Here is a 20,906-nt window from a genome sequence, read left to right on the forward strand (position 1 = left end):
GAAGGATCAGTGCTAGTCCACTGTTATTCATCTCTATGTTAATGACATGGGGAAAGATTATACAGGCAATACAGCTAAATTTTGCTGAAAATGAAAAGACATGCATTTATTCAGAAATGTGTGTGGTATTCATTACTTGATGAATGATTTGAATAGGCTGGAAATGTGAGCAGGGGAAAATGGCTGTCATTTCAATGTTAGAAAATGAAACATTAGGCAATTCAGTCTGATTAGAATTATTATATTGGTGGCATTGTGCTAGAAGAGTATGATGAGAGACTAGGGATCTAGGAGTTTTAGTAGATAGGAAGTTCAACGGTCATATAATAAAGATTGCAAATTCAACTGAAAAGATATCTACTCTATAATATGAAATGATAAGACTTTTTTTGTAATGTTTTTATGTCATGTTTTTTGTCAAGTTATTTGAAACGTTTTGAAACACACAGGGGCTATCCTGAGTGTCGAGTCGTCAAAATTCGAGTCATCAGAATTCAAGCAAGGAGAACCAACCTACCAGTCCGGAACTCGGGGGAGGCATCGGGGGGGACCCTCCTTTCGAGTCTTCAAAATTCAAGTCATCAGAATTCAAGGAGAACCGACCTACCAGTCCGAATCTCGGGGGGAGCCCCCCAGTAATAAATATTATAATAAAGATTGCAATGCTGAAATGAACTTTGACATGTAAAGATAAGGATGTCATTTTGTCTCTTTATAAGATCTTATTGGACTATTGTGAACATGTCTGGTCTCCTGGTTTACATTGTGATTCTAACACAGGCATATAGTGGAGAGATCACAAAGAACAGTGTTAAAATGATATCAGAATTGTGGAATACTGATTATGAACACAGATTTAGAATTTGTAGATTGCAGACACCAGTAAAAAAGTTGAAAGAGAGGTGATATGATTGATATTTACAAAGTTCTAAAATGATCATATAGGATTTGAGTTGAGGAATTTTTTATTTTATGGAGAAGTGAGGAAAGGACAAAATGGCATCCTTGGAAGCTGAGAATGAATGCCACTAAGAAGGTGAGATTTAATTTTTTCTCTTAGAGACAGGTGCTTAATTGGAATGGATAGCCAATGGATGTTGTGTGAATGTATTCAAAAACATGTATGAGAGCTGGTGCATGCAGCACCTGAATCCCTGGAAGTTTCTCTTATAATAATAATAATAATAATAATAAAGTTCATGATTTGTCTGATTAAATGGAGCAGATTAAGCCGTTTCAAGCCTCTACCTAATGTTTCAAGATTTAATAGAAGCCTACCTCTTATGTGTCCTCGACATTAGTCTAGTGGCTGTGCGCTTTGCAACCATATGCCTGGGGAAGGAGTGTCCTAGGTTCAATTCCAATCATTGAAGTGAGGAGCTCAAGGATCTTCCTCAGCCATAGCCAAGTTAGCCGGTCTTAGGCGTGGACAGTAGGGTTTTTTCATACCCCAAGCAGGCAAACCGGCCCTGGGAACACACACACGGTCTACGGTCATGAATACCTCCAATAGGGATGAAGCAGAGGAGTGGCGTGCCGGCTGCATTATTTCGCCATGACTCCTCATTAGGAGGACACCCAACCCGTATGAATCAGATGGAAGGGAAAGATAGATAGTCCTCACATATTAGGTAATCACAGATAGCTAGCACAAGGGTTATGACGATTTTATAAAGTATCCACTTTTGAGAATACAATGGAAAGCTGCGGCCATCTCGTGATTCTTCACTCTTATCTTCATATCATTTTCTACTTTATTCTGTCTTTTACAGCGAATTTTTTTTTTTTTTTTTTTTTTTTTATGGTAATGCAGAAATAAAAATCCAGTTTCCATTAGGGAAACTATCTTTTGCCTTGCAAAACAGTAACAAACTGGTCTTTCCTGAATTTCTTGGTTCAAAGGATGGGAGATAGTGCTATTAGTTGTTGAAAGTTTTTCCACTTGGTTATACTGTATATTAATTGGTCTAATCTTTTATCCAAGTGTAAGCAAACAAATTTGAGCCTAAAGTATTTTCAGGACTGGAGCAACTCATTGTAAAGGTGATATGACTTCACATTACTAAGCGCTTCCGTAGCGCAATTGGAAGAACGACGGTACATTGCGCCCTTCGATTGGAATAGGCCTAAGTTCGATTCTCGTCGCGACGGGAGGAATCTTTATCTGGTCGATTTCAATCGATGGTGAGTTAGCCGATCTCATACGGAGGTAGCAGGGTTTTTTCTCCAGGAAACTCGGGTTTTTCATCCTGCATACATACAAATCGGCCCTTCAGAACACACGCAATTTACAGACAAAAATTACTAGTTGTGGTGGTGTTGGAGGTGGGCGGTAGATGGCGTTGATTCGTAGTAGAGGTAAGGTGTAGAGACAGTTGAAGATGTCCTCCCGCGATGAGTCTTCGGACTCCTTGGGGGTATCAGGAATAATAATAATAATAATAATAATAATTACTTTCCTTGGTATCCCTTAATGCAAAAACTCATCTCCTTGTGGACATGTATAATGCTATGCATTATGGGAAGGGTCACTATCCAGACTGGTTTCGACCTTTATTGAGGTCTCTTCAGTGAGAGTCAGACCCAGAGGTGATACCAAGGTTGAAGTAATGCAGAAGTCATTAAGGCAAGTGATGTGAAGTCATACCACCTTTACCACGAGTTGCTCCAGTCCTGAAAATAATTCAGGCACAGACTTTGTTTGCTTAAGCTTGGATGAAGGATTAAACCAATTAATTTATAATATCACCAAGTGGAAAAACTTTCATCAACTATCTATCTCTAATCCAGACAATTATAATAATAAGATGTGACAACTTTTGGCAACTCGTATATGAAAATATACGATATATGAAAATATACGGGCACAAGAGGATTAAGGGTCTTGGATTTGGTCATCTCATCGGAGGATGTAATTATCAATGAGGTATCAAATCATCCACCAATTGGTGAAAGTGACCATGAGGTGATTACTTGGGTGGTTGCCAGCAGTGCAAGGACCCCTGTGAAAAAAGGGTATATGTGGAACTACAAGGGGGGGTGATTATGAAGAGCTCAGGAGACAGCTTGCAGGTGTAGCATGGAATGAGGAGTTAGCTGGAAAAGAGATCAATGCAGCTTGGGGGATTTTCAAAAAATATTTAGTGGATGCAATGTCTAAATGTATACCACGGGTGAGAAGGTTAAATAAGTTAGGTGTGAGATGGATGAATAAAGAGATTAAGCAAGCAATACAGAGAAAAAGGGCATTGTGGAGGCAGCATAAGAGAAGTGGAAGTAACCAATTTCATGAGTTCTACAAAGACCAGGCAAGGAGAGTGACTTGGTTGGTGAGAGTAGCTAAAGAGAGGTATGAACAGCAGTTAGCTAATGAAGCTAAAAAGAATCCTAGGGAGTTCTTTCGATATGTAGCCAGCAAAAGAAAGAATGATTATGGAAGGATGACATTGATTGGAGGAAATGGTATAAAGACAGCTGTTGCAGAATGTGTGGTGGAGATACTTAATGAGCAGTTCATAAAGATCTTTCAATCTTGTGAATGTGACTTCATGGAGAGATTAAGAGCAGTTGATGATGGGGAGGAGAGACTGACTGTAAGTGAGCAAGAGGTGTTTGGGGAGTTGAGTAAACTAGATGTAAATAAGGCTGTGGGACTTGATAATATATCACCGCATATTCTGAAGGAATGTGCCAGAGAGTTGACACCTGCCTTGACATATTTTTTTAATACGAGTCTTGCACTTGGTCAAGTCCCTAAAGAGTGGAAGGAGGGCAAGATTGTGCCACTTCATAAAGGAGGTGATCGAACTCAAGCATCAAACTATAGGCCTATCTGTGTGTCGGGTGTTGTGGTTAAGTTGTTGGAGAAGCTTGTGAGAACTAGAATCCAGAGTTGGGTTGACAACAATGGTATAATCTTTGATGGACAGCATGGATTTGCTAAAGGGAGGTCGTGTTTTAGTAATCTACTTACTTATTACAATAAAGTGACTGCTTCCTTGGACAGAGGAGAAGGATACCCAGTAATATACTTGGATTTCGCAAAAGCTTTTGATAGAGTACCTCATGATAAGTTGACAGTCAAACTAGAGCAGATGGGGTTGGATATTAGATTAGTGCATTGGATTGGAGACTGGCTATCTGATAGGTATCAACAAGTTGTGTATGGGGGTGCAATATCCAGGAAAAGGAAAGTCACTAGTGGAGTGCCTCAGGGATCTGTTTTAGGGCCATTACTATTTAACTTGTATATTAATGATATTGGCGAAGATTTGGATGGAGATATTCAGTTGTTTGCAGATGATGCAAAGTTGGGACGAACCATAAAGAGTAGTGAAGATGTTGTGGCCTTGCAAGAAGACTTGAATAAATTGAGTGATTGGGCAAGCAAATGGGGGTGTGAGTTCAATGTTGCAAAATGTAATGTTTTAAAATTTGGAAAACAAAGATGGGATGCAGAATTTATGCTTGGTAAGAATATATTGTTGGAAGTAGAGGAAATAAGAGATCTGGGAGTGATAGTGGATAAGGATCTAAAATTTAGGGGTCACATCGCCAAAATTGTGAAGACAACACAAAGACTTCTGGGAATGATGAGGAGGACACTGACGTGTAGAAGTAGGGAGATTCTTGTTCCATTGTATAAGGCTTTGATTAGGCCACACATGGACTATTGTGCCCAGATTTGGTCACCTGGTTTTCAGAAGGATGAAGAGATGTTGGAAAGAGTCCAAAGGCGACTGACTAAGGTAGTTTCTGACCTCTGGAATGTCGAGTATGAGGAAAGATTGAAAAGATGTAATTTGCAGAGACTAGTGGAGAGAAGGAAGAGGGGAGATATGATAGAGACCTACAAGTTGGTAAGGGGTTGCTATAGGATCAATGGTGGAGAAGTTCTACAGCGAATAGTGGGAGATCAGGGGAGAACCAGAGGTCATCCCTGGAAATTGTATAAAGAGGGTGTGAGTAGAGGAGTGAGAGGCAGGTTTTTTTCGTGCAGAGTTGTGAATGATTGGAATGCCTTGCCTGAGAGTGTGGTGTCTGCAAGGAGTTTGAATGTGTTTAAGACCCTTTATGATGAGATGTGTGTGAGATAAAAGGACCTCCTAGATGAGTCTTTGACTCCATGAGGTCTTGTTTAATATTAATAATAATAATAATATGACTTCTACGTTACTTCAACCTTGGTATCACCTCTGGGTCTGGCTCTCACTGAAGTGCTATTGTGCTGAAGTGGTTGTGGCAAGGCTATAGCCAATGAAGTTTTAATTGAGGCTTGGCTATTGCTGTTTCTCGGTCTGGCTCTCACGGATGTGCTTTGCACAGAAGGGGGGGGTTCCGTTCCCTGAGATATGAGCAGCTCTGCTTGGGAATAAGGTTTAGCCTGTCTCTGAGTGGGGCCACCACTGAGATTATGGCACTGCTTGGTGGTGGGGTGAGCCTGCCAGTGGGGGAGACGCTGAGTTAAAGTGATCTCACAAGTTTTTGGAGAGGTAACCCCACACTTAAAGAGGGAAAGCAGCCTGGGTAGTAACCCTTTCCATAATGCATAGCATTATACATGTCCGCAAGGAGATGGGCTTTGCATTATGGGATACTAAGGCAAGTGATGTGAAGTCATACCACCTTCACCATGAGTTTCCCCAGTCTTGAAAATACTTCAGGTGCAAAGTTTGTTTGCCTACACTTGGATAAAGGATTAAACCAATTAATTGATAGTGCTATTAATTCACACATCATTTCCAGCAGGAAAGAAGTGCAAACATCAGGAAAGTGGTGTTTGCACTTCTCAGCACTAAATCGCCCAAAGAAAGAGCCTGGAGAGATCGATTTGACTAGAGGAACATTTTCTAAGCCTTTTTTTCGACTGGTCCCTGAAATAGCCAATCTCTGGCACCACCAGGAGGGTTTTTTTCTCACTGACCCTAGAGTTTTTCGTTCCATAAACTCAAGAAAATCGACCAGAGAACCCACACTATTTTCAGACATTAAGAATATTGTTAGGGTTAGGCACCACGAGATGGCGGCACTTGTTAACTGTCTCTTCACTACATGCTGCTTAATTGGTGATAGCCTTGGACCTGCTATCTCTGATTGCCTACCAGTGGATAGTGAACTGCCCATTCAGTCACCAAAAGTTATATAGCGCTAAAATGGCCTCATCTATTTCCTATAAGAGAATAAAAGGCGTTAGCTGATTTTATATTATAAAGCTTATTTTTATCTGGTTACACAGTTAATCAATTTTAGGCACAAAAATGTAGGGTGATTACTCCAGAAAACTCGGGATTTTAAAACAGCTTTTCAAAATACTGACTATCGAACCCATATTATTTCAGACAAAATATTCATTTGTCATGAATTAACCCCACCACATGACAACATTTATCTGCCATAATCTCTCCCTTGTCTGTTGATTCATCTTGATTGAATTCCTTCTCATGACAGAAAAAGGGAAGCCTGCCGTCACTAATTTTCGAAAAGTTTGTTAGGGCTAAAGGAGCTCTACCTACTTTATTTGAGAATAGTAGCTGGTAGAGAATTTATTTTTAATTTAACTGTTGATTTTATGAAACATAAAGATATCCAAAGAAATAACAAAAAAGTCGCTAAAACCTTTTTAATTTTCCGAGAATGTTTTATCCCTAACTTTTTGGAGAATGACAGCGGAAGTTATTATTATTATTATTAAATATTTGTAGGGAGTCAGAAATTCATTGAACTTAAATCTCCACTGCTAGCCAATCAAAGATAACTGGCCCAATTCTCTCACTAATAATAAATGGCATCCAATGAAGAGATGCCTAAAAAATTGTTTGAATTATAATGGGTTCTACAGCGATTTTTTGACATTACAGGACAAAAATCCCGAGTTGGGAACATAAATCCACTTGCCTGTGCTAGAGATTGTCTAACTCGTGAACTAGTCGAAGGAACGGCTTAGGAAAAGTTCTATAGTCTGTTATTACTAGGACTGAAGCTAAGTCATGCTTCGAGTATCCAAGAGAAGAGAATGCTAACGACAGTTCCATTGTTCTAAGGTCTTCTTTGATGTCTTCACTCATAGCTTTAAAGGTATAATTTAACCATTGGTTTAACCAATATGATCAACACATCCGTTCTTTCATATGCTATCAAAACTATGCAAACAAAAGCAGAAATTGTCAATTTTGTTTGCCATGTTAACTTTGGTTTCTATTTGAATCGTACTCTCTTCTGTCCCTTGCTGTTTAAGAGGTGGAGAGGTTTCAGAATTGAAGGACCAAACATTTATTTTAAAAAAAATCAGCTAACGCCTTTTACTCCCTTATAGGGAGTAGGCGAGACCTTTATACCCTATCTAGCTTTTAGAGACTGATAGGATGAACTGCCCACTCAGACAGAAGTCCGAGTGGACAGTTCAATCTCCACTAGCCAATCAGAGATAGCTTGCCCATGTCTATCACTAATTACAGCATCCACCAATGAAGGGGATAACAGAAGAATGCTGCCATCTCTTGGTACCTAACCCTAACAAGATATGTTACTGTCTGAATTAATGTGGGTACTACGGTCGATTTTCTTGAGTTTACGGGACGAAAAACCCGAGTTCCGGGAGGAAAAACCCACTTGCCCATGCTAGAGATCGATTAACTCGGGAATCGGCCGAAGAAAGACTTAGAAAAGGATCCTCCAGTCGGCGACTAGACTCGAACTTAAGTCTGACTTCGAGCGACCAAGCGCAGAGGATGCAGGCGCCACTTCCATTGAGCTACACAGGCCTATTGAATCCTCTTCTAGAGATGTGTTTCAGAGATGAAAAATCATACCCTTCCTATCAAACTGAATTTCGGAGATCTTCAGGAATACTTCTACTTTAATGACACAATTTATACCATTCTAAACAAGACATCATTCACACAGCAATTTGTCTACTAAAACAGACCAATTCAGATTCTGCCTAATTATCTAAGAATAGTATGTCAGATAACTTCTTAAAATATGGACTGTTCCAAGTGATGCTATTTTTGCAGATCACGTGGGATCAATTTGTTGATATTTAATTCTTGTAAATAGATGGATAGTTTAAAAAATAATAAGACTTATAGATAAACTGACAATAGATTTTTAATTCGTACGTATGTTCGTACAATATTGCCTACCGATTTTGCTAGTAACTGGCTAGCTTTTTTCAAGGCTTGCACAGTACAAAAAATTGATAAATGCAAAAAAAGTCAAAGAATACAAAAAACGTTAGTACCTGTTAGGTAGCTAAGGTATGGTCTATGGTCAGTTTATCTATAAGTCTTATTAGTTTTTAACATTTTACTACCAAAAATTATGTCTAATTTAGATGGATAGTTTTCTGAAATTGCAACAAATGTACCAATGATTATTGGGATGAATATATCGTATTTAAGCTACAGCCGGCCAACTTCGATTGCCAGATCTCGATATTTAGTAATTTTTCCAGTTCTTTGGTGTTAACGTTGTTATCACTGGGAACAGCGATCTCGATAATCTAAACTTGTCGATGTTCAATAATTGTGATATCAGGTCTATTGTGTTCCAAATGCCGACCAGTTTATATTCTAAATCCCAAGAGTATTTTTATGTTTCATTTTCCAATACTGCCCCTATTTTATGCTGCCACCAATTATCAGAATTAGAAAAATCATATTTTTTGCATACATGCCAATGAATTACTTTCGCACTTGATCATGGCGGTATTTATAATCACTTTGAGCTATCTTGCTACAGGCACTGATTAGATGGTCTAAAGTCTCATCTTTCCGATTGCATAATTGGCATTTGCTGTTATTATTGGTGTTCAAAATTTTTACTTTGATTTCATTAGTTTGTGATGCTTGTTCTTCAGCTGCTAGAATAAATCCTTCTGTTTATTTTTTAATAGATCCATATTGTAGCCATTGCCACGTCTTGTTCACGTCAGTTTATTCCCCTGTATCGCGAATAAATTGGCCATGCAAGGGTTTATTTTTCCATCGCAGATGTCAATTATTGTGCTGTTCCTTTCTGTAATCGGATTTGTTTCCTACTGCTTTTAGAAAGCCCTCTTGAGAAACGGCTTGAAGCACAATTTGCTCAGTGCTAATCTCGATGTCATTTTTTTAAACTAATTTCTTTTTCTTCCACAACCAGTCTCACTTGCAGTAGACCTTGTCCACCTATTCTTCTTGTTAGGTACAGCCGGTCAACCTCAGTTCTTGGATGTAATGCATGATGCATTGGCATGAATTTTCTAGATTTGTGGTTCCAATTTGTCTATGTCTTCTTTTGTCTAATCTATTATGCCAGCTGTATATCGAATCACTGGTTATGGCCCAAGAGTTCATTGTTCTAATTATGTTCCATCGATGGTGTTTTGTTTTTACAATATTCTAACTCTTTTCACGTATTCTGCTGTTGTCTGTTGTTTAACGTTCAAGTGGAGATGTTGCTGGCTTCTAATATTCCTAGGTATATACAGTGTTCGTTAGCTGAAATTGCTTTTATATCTTTCTCTTATCAAAACTAAAATTGGTAGTATCATTACCTTTTCCTCGTTTAATAGGTAAAATTGCGTATTTATTTAAATCAAATTCCATTTTGATGTCCTGATTGAAAATCCGAACTATGTTCGATAAAGAGTTTATTTGCTGTACATTTTCCTTGTGCCATGAAGGCATCTATATACAGCAGATGGGAAATTTTAATAGTATATTTAGGAATTTCATATCCAAGTTTTGTTTTCTTCAAAATCATAGACTAAGGTATCAAAGAAATGGTGAAGAGCAATGGCAACAAGACATCCCCTTGGAAAATTCCACTCTATTGCTTATATCTACGAATCGTTCATTATTGACTATTAAAGATGTTTTCCATGATTTTTTAATAGCAGCCACAAAGCAACGTATGTTTTTGCTAATTTCAAATATTTGTAGTGATTTTAGATCCAGGAGTGTGGGAGGGAATCAAATGGTTACGTATGGTATATCAATGCCATCCTAAGTTAGTTTTTCAGTCTTGAATTTCTGAGGATCATTTTATTAATAAGGATCTGGTGGCCTGTTCCTCTAGATTTTTGAAAATTTTTTTTGAAAATCTTTCTGTTCTATCGGACAAATCCAATTATCTGATAAGTAACGATAAAGGGAATTTGCTATGATTGCAGTGAACAGCTTAAGCATAGTTGGTAAGCATATTATTGGACAATAGTTACTTGGGTCTGCACCCTTATCCTTATCTTTCCTGAAGAGAAAAGTACTTCCAGATATTATCCGGTCTTTCACTGAGTCTGATTGCAAGAGATAATTAAATTGTTCTGCCATTCGATCATGTACACTGGTTACATGGTTACATACTTTAATCAAAATTAGGCGGCCCATATTTCCTTGAGACAAAAACGGGATATTGAGATAACAAAATCGGGACGTGGGTTATGAAATATTCTGTGTTCATGAAAACGTAAGATGACAAAACAAGTTTTATTACATAAATATATCGAGTTTACCGTTTTTCTTTAGTGAAAAAACCCATATAATAATCTAGGTAGACGTAGAGGGGGGGCTGTATTTCACTAATATCGTATCATGAATATTTCTCAGATGAAGTAATCTTAGGAAGCAAATTTCGGTCGTTCAATCTTATCATAAAACTTCTCAGATTCCATGATACAATTTTGTCTTACAACTGACATTGCCCTCATTGTCTCAACACTTAATCTAGATCTTTGACGACATACTGTTCATAACAGAAAATATTCCCTCAACAGGAGCTCTACTTCCTGGAAGACAAAGAATAAACTCTACAAAATTACAAGCCTTGAGGCGTTTTTCACTCATTTCAGAAAAAAAAAAATCTGTACCTGTCTAACAGATACATGAATGTTTTCTTTATTCCATGTATCCAACGGGCTCACAATTATAGATTTTATGAGGGGTCCACTGATCGAATACACAAGTTTCTTCTGTTTCTGTGCGTGAGTTGAGTTATTGTTTAGGCTGTCCTGTATTTCTTTCACTGTGACTTCCTTGGTAGCACCCACTTGAACTTTTCAGTGTTTCCTACACTGCACTTCCACTTGTTGACATATGAAAATCATTGAACAAACTCCTCAATTTTAATAGAATATTTTAAAAAATTTTTAATACTTATTTAAAGTATATAAAATGGTGGGCTGAAAAGTTCTCGGTCTCCAACATAGATGGCAACACTATCGGCACAATTTTTCTTTTCTAAGTTGGTACATCTGTCATAAGCATCCATGTGAAATGGCAAATCATTCTATTAAGTAGTTTGTTTTATACAGCTGTCTGAAGCAAGTGTTATCTGTATTCCTTGAAATGGATAAAATTGAGTAGCTAACGCCTTTTTATTCCCCATATACGGGGAGTAGGCGAGGCCATTTAGCCCTATCTAACTTTTGGAGACTGAGTGGGCAGTTCAATCTCCACTGGTACCAATCAGAGATAGATGGCCCAAGGCTATCACTAATTAAGCGGTACTCAGTGAAGAGAAACGGCTCAAATGTGCCGCCATCTCGTGGTCCCTAACCCTAACACAATATATTTAATGTCTGAAATAATGTGGGTTCTACGGTCGATTTTCTTGAGTTTACAGGACGAAAACCCGAGTTTCCGGGAGGAAAAACCTGCTTGCCCGTTTTATCTGTGCCAGAGATCGACTAACTCGGGAACCGGTCGAAAAAAGGCTTAGAAAAATTTCCTCTAGTCGCCGACTAGACTCGAAACCAAGTCTTCCTTCGTGCGGCCAAGCGCGGTGGCTGGCAAACGCCACATACACTGAGCTACACATCGAGCTTTTATAGAATTCTTTGTAAAAGAATGTTTAACGAAATACATGAAAGTTTATGGGCGTTCTTCTCCTTCATTTTCGACAATTAAGAAATAAGCTGCCGAGTTTAAACGTCACCGTACCAGCCTTGAAGGTGATCCAAGTGAAGTAGGTCCAAAAATTGTAACAACACCAGAAATTATTTTATTATTATTAGACACCTCCAGGGAGTCCAAAGACTCATACAGGGAGGACACCTGCTCCTCAACTCTACCTCCGCCGCTCAATTCACAAACCGATCGCAAATACACCAACGCCATCTATCGCCTACCACCACCAGTAGTATTTCCAAATACAATCGCAAACATCCATGCCCACGGCGGGATTCGAACCCGCAGCCTTTCGGCTAAAGCGCGGATAAGCTAACCACTCGGCCAGCGTATCCGTTAACCACTTGGAAATCATTGATCAAGTGCACGATATGGCATGGTATTGGATGACCGGCGAGTCAAAGTGCGTGAAATTGCTGAGACTATAAGCATTTCAAAAGAACGTCTAAGATATATTTGGCATGCAAATTTGCAACTGAAAAAACTTTCAGCAAGATGGGTGATGCGCTTGCTCACAGGAGATCAAAAACGCACTCACATGAAAATCTCTAAACAGTGCTTGAAGAGTTTTAACCAGAATGAAACTGATTTTGTGCATCGATTTATTACTATGGATGAGACTTGGATTCAGCATTATACACCAGAAGCCAAACAAAAATACACCAGAATCCAAACCGCAAAACAGTGGACAGAACCGGTTGTTCAGCCAAAGAAGACAAAGTCGGTTCCATCGGCAGACAAGTCATGGCATCGGTGTTTTGGGATGCTAAAGGCATTTTGTTTATTAATTATCTTGAAAAGGGTAAAACAACAAACCGGAGAATTTTTTGTCTAGTTTTTACCAGACTAGACAAAAAAAGTTTTTGAGAAAAGACACGGATTGCAGAAGAAAAAAGTCATCTTTCATCAGGACACTGCACCTGTCCAAAAAGGCGTTTTGGTAATGCGAAAATCAAGGGATCTGCACTATACTTTTGGCTCGCTCTATGGCTCGCCCAAAACTAAAACTTTTCCTTGCTGGTCAGCTTCTTTTTATTAGAATTAAGAAGGGGAAGGGATTGCAGCTGTAGAGGGATATTTTGCAGATCTTAATGAGAACCACTACGGGGACGGGGTGGCGCTGGAGCATCGCTGGAATAAATGTATTAGCCTTAAGGGAGATTATGTGGAAAAATTAAAATTATGTTTAAATTGTAAATTCGTTTTTCCATTGTTAAACCGAAAGCTTTTCAGACCACCCTCGTACATATGTATCTTTCTTAAAAAAATAGTGTGCCACTAATAAAACAGAAATTCGGAAAGGCTCAAATACCGTGCATATGGTTATTGGTTAAATTTTATTTGCCGCCACTTTCTGACAGTAGCTGCATTCTTTAGTGTGAGACTGGAATTAAATCACTTCCATCAATTGAAACACTTTGGCAGTCCTGTTCATATTGCAATGGCAAAACGTTTTCTTCAGTAAAAGGCACTAAATTAGCACTAATTTCTAATAATTCGAAGGTTGGTTTTTTTCCCCACGAATTCTGTAATTAATTGTTGTGACTCTGTTTTGAGTAGATCTTTTTATGATTCTTCATATCGTAATACGTGACTTCATTTCGCATTTAAACTGTTCAGCTGGTTCAGTATTTGGGTCAAGTGTAAGAAAATGACTTGGCAATTTACTAGCCATTTGATGCCCTAATTTAATTAATCTTTCAGTGAGTGAAATTTCTTCATCATCATCATCAACATAACCTTTGTCAAGGACAGCGTCTATTATTTTGTCATCACTAACCTTGTCAACCATCAATTCTTCATTATTTATCTGAAGACGAAAAATCATCAAATCCCTCCTCGCCAACTGCATGTGCTAATCTGATGATATTGGGAATTCAGTTATATGCAAAGGTAGAGGTTTTTTCTTTTTCACCTATTCAGTCCAGGTAGCTTTCCAGCATGCATTTAAAGTTGATGGTTTCAATTCTGATCACCAACTTAACAAGTTTGATGCAAACCAAAACAGAAAATTTCTGTTTTGGTTTGACCAAACTATCAGTAAATTATTCTTATCCAAAATGTATTCGAATATTCTTTTTATGTAGTAAGTTTTAAAGGTAGCGATTATACCGTGGTTGTATTAAGGATGTTGTATTAGGTGGCAGAAAATAAAATTCCACATTTGGGTGTTCTAAAACAGAATGGCCAAGCGCGTTGTATATAATCAATAAAACTTTAAAGTTCAGATTTTCCCCCATCAAATAGCGTTTAACTTCTGTAACAAAACATTGACGGAACCATTCATTAAAACTTTCTTTTGTAACCCAATCTTTTTTTTTTGTTTGCCTTCCAGTGCACTGGCAATGTGTTAAAATTCACACTTTTCATTGTCTGCTCTCTTAGGGATCGATTAACAATAATTAATTAATTATCGTATGATGGTACAATGGCCACGAGTCCCCTTTATGGGGTGGTACGGCACCATCTCAATTCCCCCCCAGATATGCTCGGAACCGGCATAGCTGACGAATCAGGCCTATGGCTGAGTCGGTATTCCTGACTGTAATCTGTGTGTGTATACACTGGACCAGTTTGCCTACTTGCAGAATAATAATTAAAAAAAACCAAACAAACAAATAAACTGGCGGGAAAACACTGTCCACGCCCAAGACCGGCTAACTTGGCTATGGCTGGTGAAGATTCTTAAGCTCCTAGCGTCGTCGACGGGAATCGAACCCAGTGCACTCCTTCCCAGGAATATGGTTGCGCTTCGCAACCATATTCCTGGGGAAATCGATTGACGAGTAATGGTTATAAACATTTCGAATAGTAAACAAGAAATGATTGTTTAGCAAACAGCTTAACTTATTCCAAGTAGCTTTATACAGGCGGGCCTCCCGTAACGTACCAACTTAACTTCGAGGACTTTGCACCCTTCTGCTTCGAAGAACCAACGGCAAGTGAATATAACGAATTATCTGTTGGCTTAACTTCGGAGAATGGTAATTACAAACATTGATTTATTTTCTTGTCGCCAGATTTGTCTACATTCTATAGGGTATAGTAATACCTGATATTTAAAACATCGAAGGGGGGGGTCCCAAAATTCAAGTTTAAGTACATATGTACCGTTCTAGGAAATGAAAATTATAATGGAAATATCCTTTTTAACAAAACTGAATTCGAACAGAATTTTAAAAATAAGCGCCATTTGAAATGTGTAAAATCAAATATGCCGTGTAAAAATAGAATTGATTTTGTTTTCTAAACCCTGTTATTTCGAAATCATGTAAAAAGGCTGTGTAAAAAGAGAATTAGCTGTATTATCTTTTTTCAATTAAGCTAATGAATGTTTTTAAACGCTTGATTTCTTGCAAATTACAACCACAATTTCATACAGGGATCTTCGCAACATAACAGGGCATTTTTCTTGAGAAAGAAAATAAGAACGAAGTCCATCAAACATGCTTAAAATTCTGTCAATTGATGGACCCAAGGACAAAAATATTGTATTTCCATGCTCTAACAATTTAGCGAAATTGTTTCCTGCAGAGTCTTATGTGATTATTATTATTATTATTATTATTATTATTATTATTATTATTATTATTATTTTATGTTGGGCCCATATACGAGAGGTTGGCTGATGAACCTGTAGTACTTTAGTACCGTATATGGGTAAGTGATAAAGCAGTAATCGAGATAGACTAGGTACACAATTTCTTCATGAATGAGCATTGGAACAACTCATTAATGACATCATGACACGTTTATTTCTTGGTGTGATCTAGCCTCCAGTGAAACTTTGCTAAGAAACAATTCCTGATTTGCTATTAATTTCATGTTACACGATTGATATTGCAATCAGAGGATGCTCATGCTTTGGCTGTAAAATTTATCTCCTTAGTCATATGAAATCGGTGATTTCATTTTCATGCTCGATATGATCGTGTAGTAATCATAAAATAATACGCGGAATTCAAAGGCATATTCCGGTAATTGGACCACATTTTTTCATTATTATTATTATTATTATTAAGCTAAAAGCACAATAAAGAAATAAAACAAAACCCGACCAGTTTCGTAAGTCGTTTGGCTTACATCTTCAGGGGTAAAAGATAACTGAAAGTTAAAACAACAAAAAAGAGAAATTAATAGTTCCTACTATACAGTTGTAGCCGTCTGACTGTTTATAAAATTAAAAAATCAGAATGCAGATTCAAAGCAGTCCTAAGTTTAAACAATGCTGGATGATGTCACGGTCTGTTGTTCACGATCATAATGTCCGAGGTCTGACTGAGGTATATTTTTTATCAAAGCTGACCAAACTTGGTGTAGAATTAAGCCTTGGTTTTTATTGCATTGTGTTGGAATTCTAAGCAAGTTTGCAGCCTCTTTAAATTTCCTTATGTAATAGATTTCTTCTATATAAGACATGTTTGTTTTCTACTAGAGTACATTGTGGCGGGTGGAAGTGGTATGGAAAGCTAGACCTGATTTGTGTTCTCTTCTGTTTTGTACATACTTTTGGTGTTCGTTCATGCGTATTTCCCCAGATCTTCCTATCTGTCCTACGTATCAGATGCCTCAAGAAAAATAAATTTTAAAAACCTGGTTTTTTTAAAGGATGATGTGGAGGTTTTTGGGGATATAGAAATTTTGAAATTTTTTCCAGTGGCAGAAAGGCTATTGATGTCATGTTTGTTTAGTAATTTAGCCATCTTTTCTGTAACATTCTTGATACATGGAAGTGTGATGGCGTTTTTGAAATCATGTTTCTGTGGGATGCTTGTTAGAGGTGTGTGTGTGCAGGATTTTTTGATAGTCATGGGTCCATAACCATTTTTTTGAGGATCTGTGTTAAATATTCCAATTCTTCATTTCTATGTTTTTCTTTGCTGGAAATATTATAAGTTCTGCCCCTCAGGGTTTCTATTAGACCTATTTTTTGTGAAAGGTGGTGGTGTGAGGCCGCATTAAGAAATCTATCTGTGTTGGTGGGTTTTCTATATATTGAGAAAGAAAGTTTATTATCTTTTTCATTGACTTCTAATAGGATGTCAAGAAAATATGCGGAATCTTTTTTTTGGCAGTTGCTTACTTTTACTCTAATAGACAGGAAGATATTATTTTTAACAAATGCAGGATTATTATTATTATTATTATTATTATTATTATTATTATTATTATTATTATTATTATTATTATTATTATTATTATTATTATTATTATTATTAAAGAGCCTGTATAGCTCAGTGGATGTGGCGTTTGCACACCACCGCGCTAGGCCGTTTGCACACCACCAGAATACATAACAAGTGTAGCTCAGTGGAAGTGGCGTTTGCGTCCTCTGCTCTTGGTCTCTCGAAATGAGACCTAGGTTCAAGTCTAATCACCGACTGGAGGAACTTTTTCTAAGCATATTTTCGACCGATTCCCGAGTTAGTCGATCTCTGGCATGGGCAAGAGGGTTTTTCCTCCTGGAAATTCGGATTTTTCGTCCCGTAAACTCAAGAAAATCGACAGTAGTATCAACATTATTTCAGACAGTAACATACCCTGTTAAGGTTAGGTACCAGGAGATAGCAGCACTTGTTCACTAATTATAGGCAGCCTCTACATCGGTGGCTGCCTATAATTAATGATAGACACGTGCCAGCTATCTCTGATTGGCTATCGGTCAAGATTGAACTGCAAACTCAGTCTCCAAAAGCTAGATAGGGTGTAAAGGCCTCGCCTAATCCCTATAAGGGAATAAAAGGCATCAGCTCATTTTTTTTTGGTATTGCAATAAACGGTCATCCAGAAACTGAATTCAGAGAAAATCTCAGAGATGTAGTTTTAAAGTTAGTCCATGCAATTGACATCCCTCTACAGCATAATGATATTCAGATTATAAATCAGATTCCCAGGAATAACAAAAAAAGAAGGCTCGTCACGACCCGCACCAGTCATAGTTCGTTTGACAAGCAAAGCTGGAAGAGACAATCTCATAAAAGCCAGCAGACTGAAAACACCACTCTTTTTATCTGAGTATTTAACACCTTTCAATCAGAATCTGTTGTACCAAGCAAGAAAAAAAATCAATTTTTGTGGATCAAAGACGGCAAGATACTCTACAGAAAGTAACAACCTTCAAAGCCTATACAAAAAAAAAACCTCGGAAGACATAGATAGGCTACCAGAGTGAAATAAAAGACTCCTATTTAGTTCAAAAAGAAGACCTCAACACAACAAATATGAATGTGAAGCATCAGATAGATGTAATTACACCAGAATACATCAGCAATTGCACTTTCAAATCTCTTGATGCATGGAAACAGCACACAGTACAAGTGAGAGGACTCTCAATCTTGCATATTAACATCAGAAGCATCCGAAAACATTGGTTATTGTTACAGGCTTATCTGAGGAATTACACCGGTATTATTGATATATTGGACCTAACAGAAGTATTCATAACTAATGACGAAGCGACTGCTTTCGTAATTCCAGGCTTCCAACAACATAGATCATACCTCCAAACAAAAAGAGGGGGTGAAATATTAATATTTATCGAACATAAATTAATAACAACTTGCCTATAATTTGAGGATGCTGAAACAATTTGCCTCAAAATCACTAATACCACCAACAGACAGCATCCCATAATACTAAATGCAATTTACAGGCTACCAAACTTAAACATGATAAAATTCTTGAACGAACTCAATTGCTGGCTTTCACGCCAAGAAATATGTTCAACTGAATACCTGATGATAATCGGCGACATAAACAAAAATATTGCAAACAAAAACCAGAACAACACTGAACAATACTTAGACACGCTCTGCATGTATAATATAATACCAACAATAACATCATTATCTAGAGAAGAAATATTCGGTAATACTATCACTTCCTCCTGTCTAGATCATATAAACTTCCGAGCACCACCAAATAGTTACACTGCATCAGTCATAAAAAGCAAAGTAGAAGTTCATTACTGCTCTAAACGTGCACACTAAGACAATATCCATGCAATGCCCCACAGAAGAAAAGCAACAAAAAACAATAATAGACAAAGAAGTAGTCAACCACGAAATAAGTTAAACCAACTGGGAACACATGGCATCAGATTCAGCAGATATCTTATACAACAACATTAAACTCACACTGGATGAAATATGCAAGAAAGCTGCAAAGACAATCAGAATTCGCTCAAAAACAACCCCAAATCCTTGGATAACAGAAAACGTAATCCTAGAAATGCACAGAAAGGACGCTTTATGGAACGAATTAAAGCAATATCCAAATAACACAGCTTTAAAAACTGAATATAAGATAACAAGGAATCGTTTTACAATACAAATTAGAAAAGCAAAAAGAAACTACTACAGAGACAAATTAACCTCTGCACAAAACAATATGAAATAAACCTGATATCTGATCAACGAGATGCTAGATTGTGCTCCCAACACCACCGTCCCGAAACCATAAAACACAGCTTCATGAAAGACGGAAACCTATCCAACAACTAGAAAATTACTTTAACCAATACTTTGCAGACTCCATACAAGAACTACACAGAAATATTCCCATAATCACAAAACGTGATCCTCCACTTGGACCACAATCAAAACAGACATGACGGTTCCCAACCATAAAAGAAGCAGAAGTTCTCTCTGTAATACATCAAATCAAACCAAACAAAGGTCCAGTGGAATTGATGGTATAAGACCTAAGGATATCAAGCAACAAGCAACTAGCTTAGGTCCTATCCTATTAAAATTAATAAATAAACTATTTAAAACAGGACAGATACCAAGTATGCTAAAGACCGCCATAATACAAACATGGAAAAAAGAAATTTAATCAGCATTACTAATTATCAATCAAATTATGAAGCGGATCGTACTGAAGAAATTCACAGCATATACAGAGACTTTTCATATTATCCCCAAAGCACAATATGGTTTTCAGAAAAATAATGGAACAACATCACTCTTGGAAGACCTTACAGATGTAACTAACACTGCCTTAGACAAAAACAAAATTGCCATGGTAGTCTTTATTGATCTGACTAAAGCATTTAACACACTCACACATCAAACCTTGTTAGAAAAGCTGAGGCATGTAGGAATAGACAGCTACTGCACAGGTGGTTCACAAACTCTTCCAAGACTGTTGGAAGACTGTTCACCAGGAAAATAAATACGGGGTTATTTATTATCCTGGTAATAAAGAACCCCGTATTTATTACCAGGATTACCGTATCCTGGTAATAAATACGGGGGAGAAGTTACTTGCATGAAGGGATCACTTTAGTGAGTACGGGCATGGCAAATCAGAGGCACCTCATGATGGACCTTGCCTTACTTCATGTAATATACATCTGTTATATTATCTGTAGACTGGTACCTCTCCTCCTTTCTTTTCTTCTTTCTTTTCTTCTTGCTTCTTCTAATGCTATTAAAGTATTCGGGGGCTAGGGGGTGAATCTTTCCTATTTTGCTATTTCACCTTATGTGGAAAGGGCCTCTGTAACCCTACCACTTTGTTCTTGCAGTGACTTCACTCCAAAATGCTAATATGGTTGTGTCTTATAACACATCTCATGCTGCATCGGCTGTCGCTCAAAATAATCAGAGCCGCGTTCAGGGCTTAGGCAGAGGATCCTGTTCGAGAAGTATATTAGTCTCCATCAAAAGTCAGTGATACCGTGAATGAGTAACACAGAAGGTATAAGACTAATCTTAGAAGGGAATTTTAGCACATGGAATGTTCGGGGTCTACAGATCGGTACTCTTGAGTTTGTCTGTAAAGAGATGGATAGGTATAAAATTGACATCCTGGTATTTACAGAGACCAGATGGAATGTAGAAGGTCATTTCAAAAGACAGGATGGTACGCTAGTTATTTATTCAGGTGGTGACTGAATAACCTCAGTATCACAGGGGGTAGCTGTGATACTGAGGACAGCTCAGGCAAGAAGCTTTCTTGGTTTATAACCCCATTAATGATAGGATACTTTCTATTAGACAAGGCTCAGCCTACCAT

This window comes from Typopeltis vanoorti, chromosome 4 (assembly GCF_054136105.1).
Source record: "Typopeltis vanoorti isolate ZY-2024b chromosome 4, IOZ_Tvanoo_1.0, whole genome shotgun sequence".
NCBI lineage: Eukaryota > Metazoa > Arthropoda > Arachnida > Uropygi > Thelyphonidae > Typopeltis > Typopeltis vanoorti.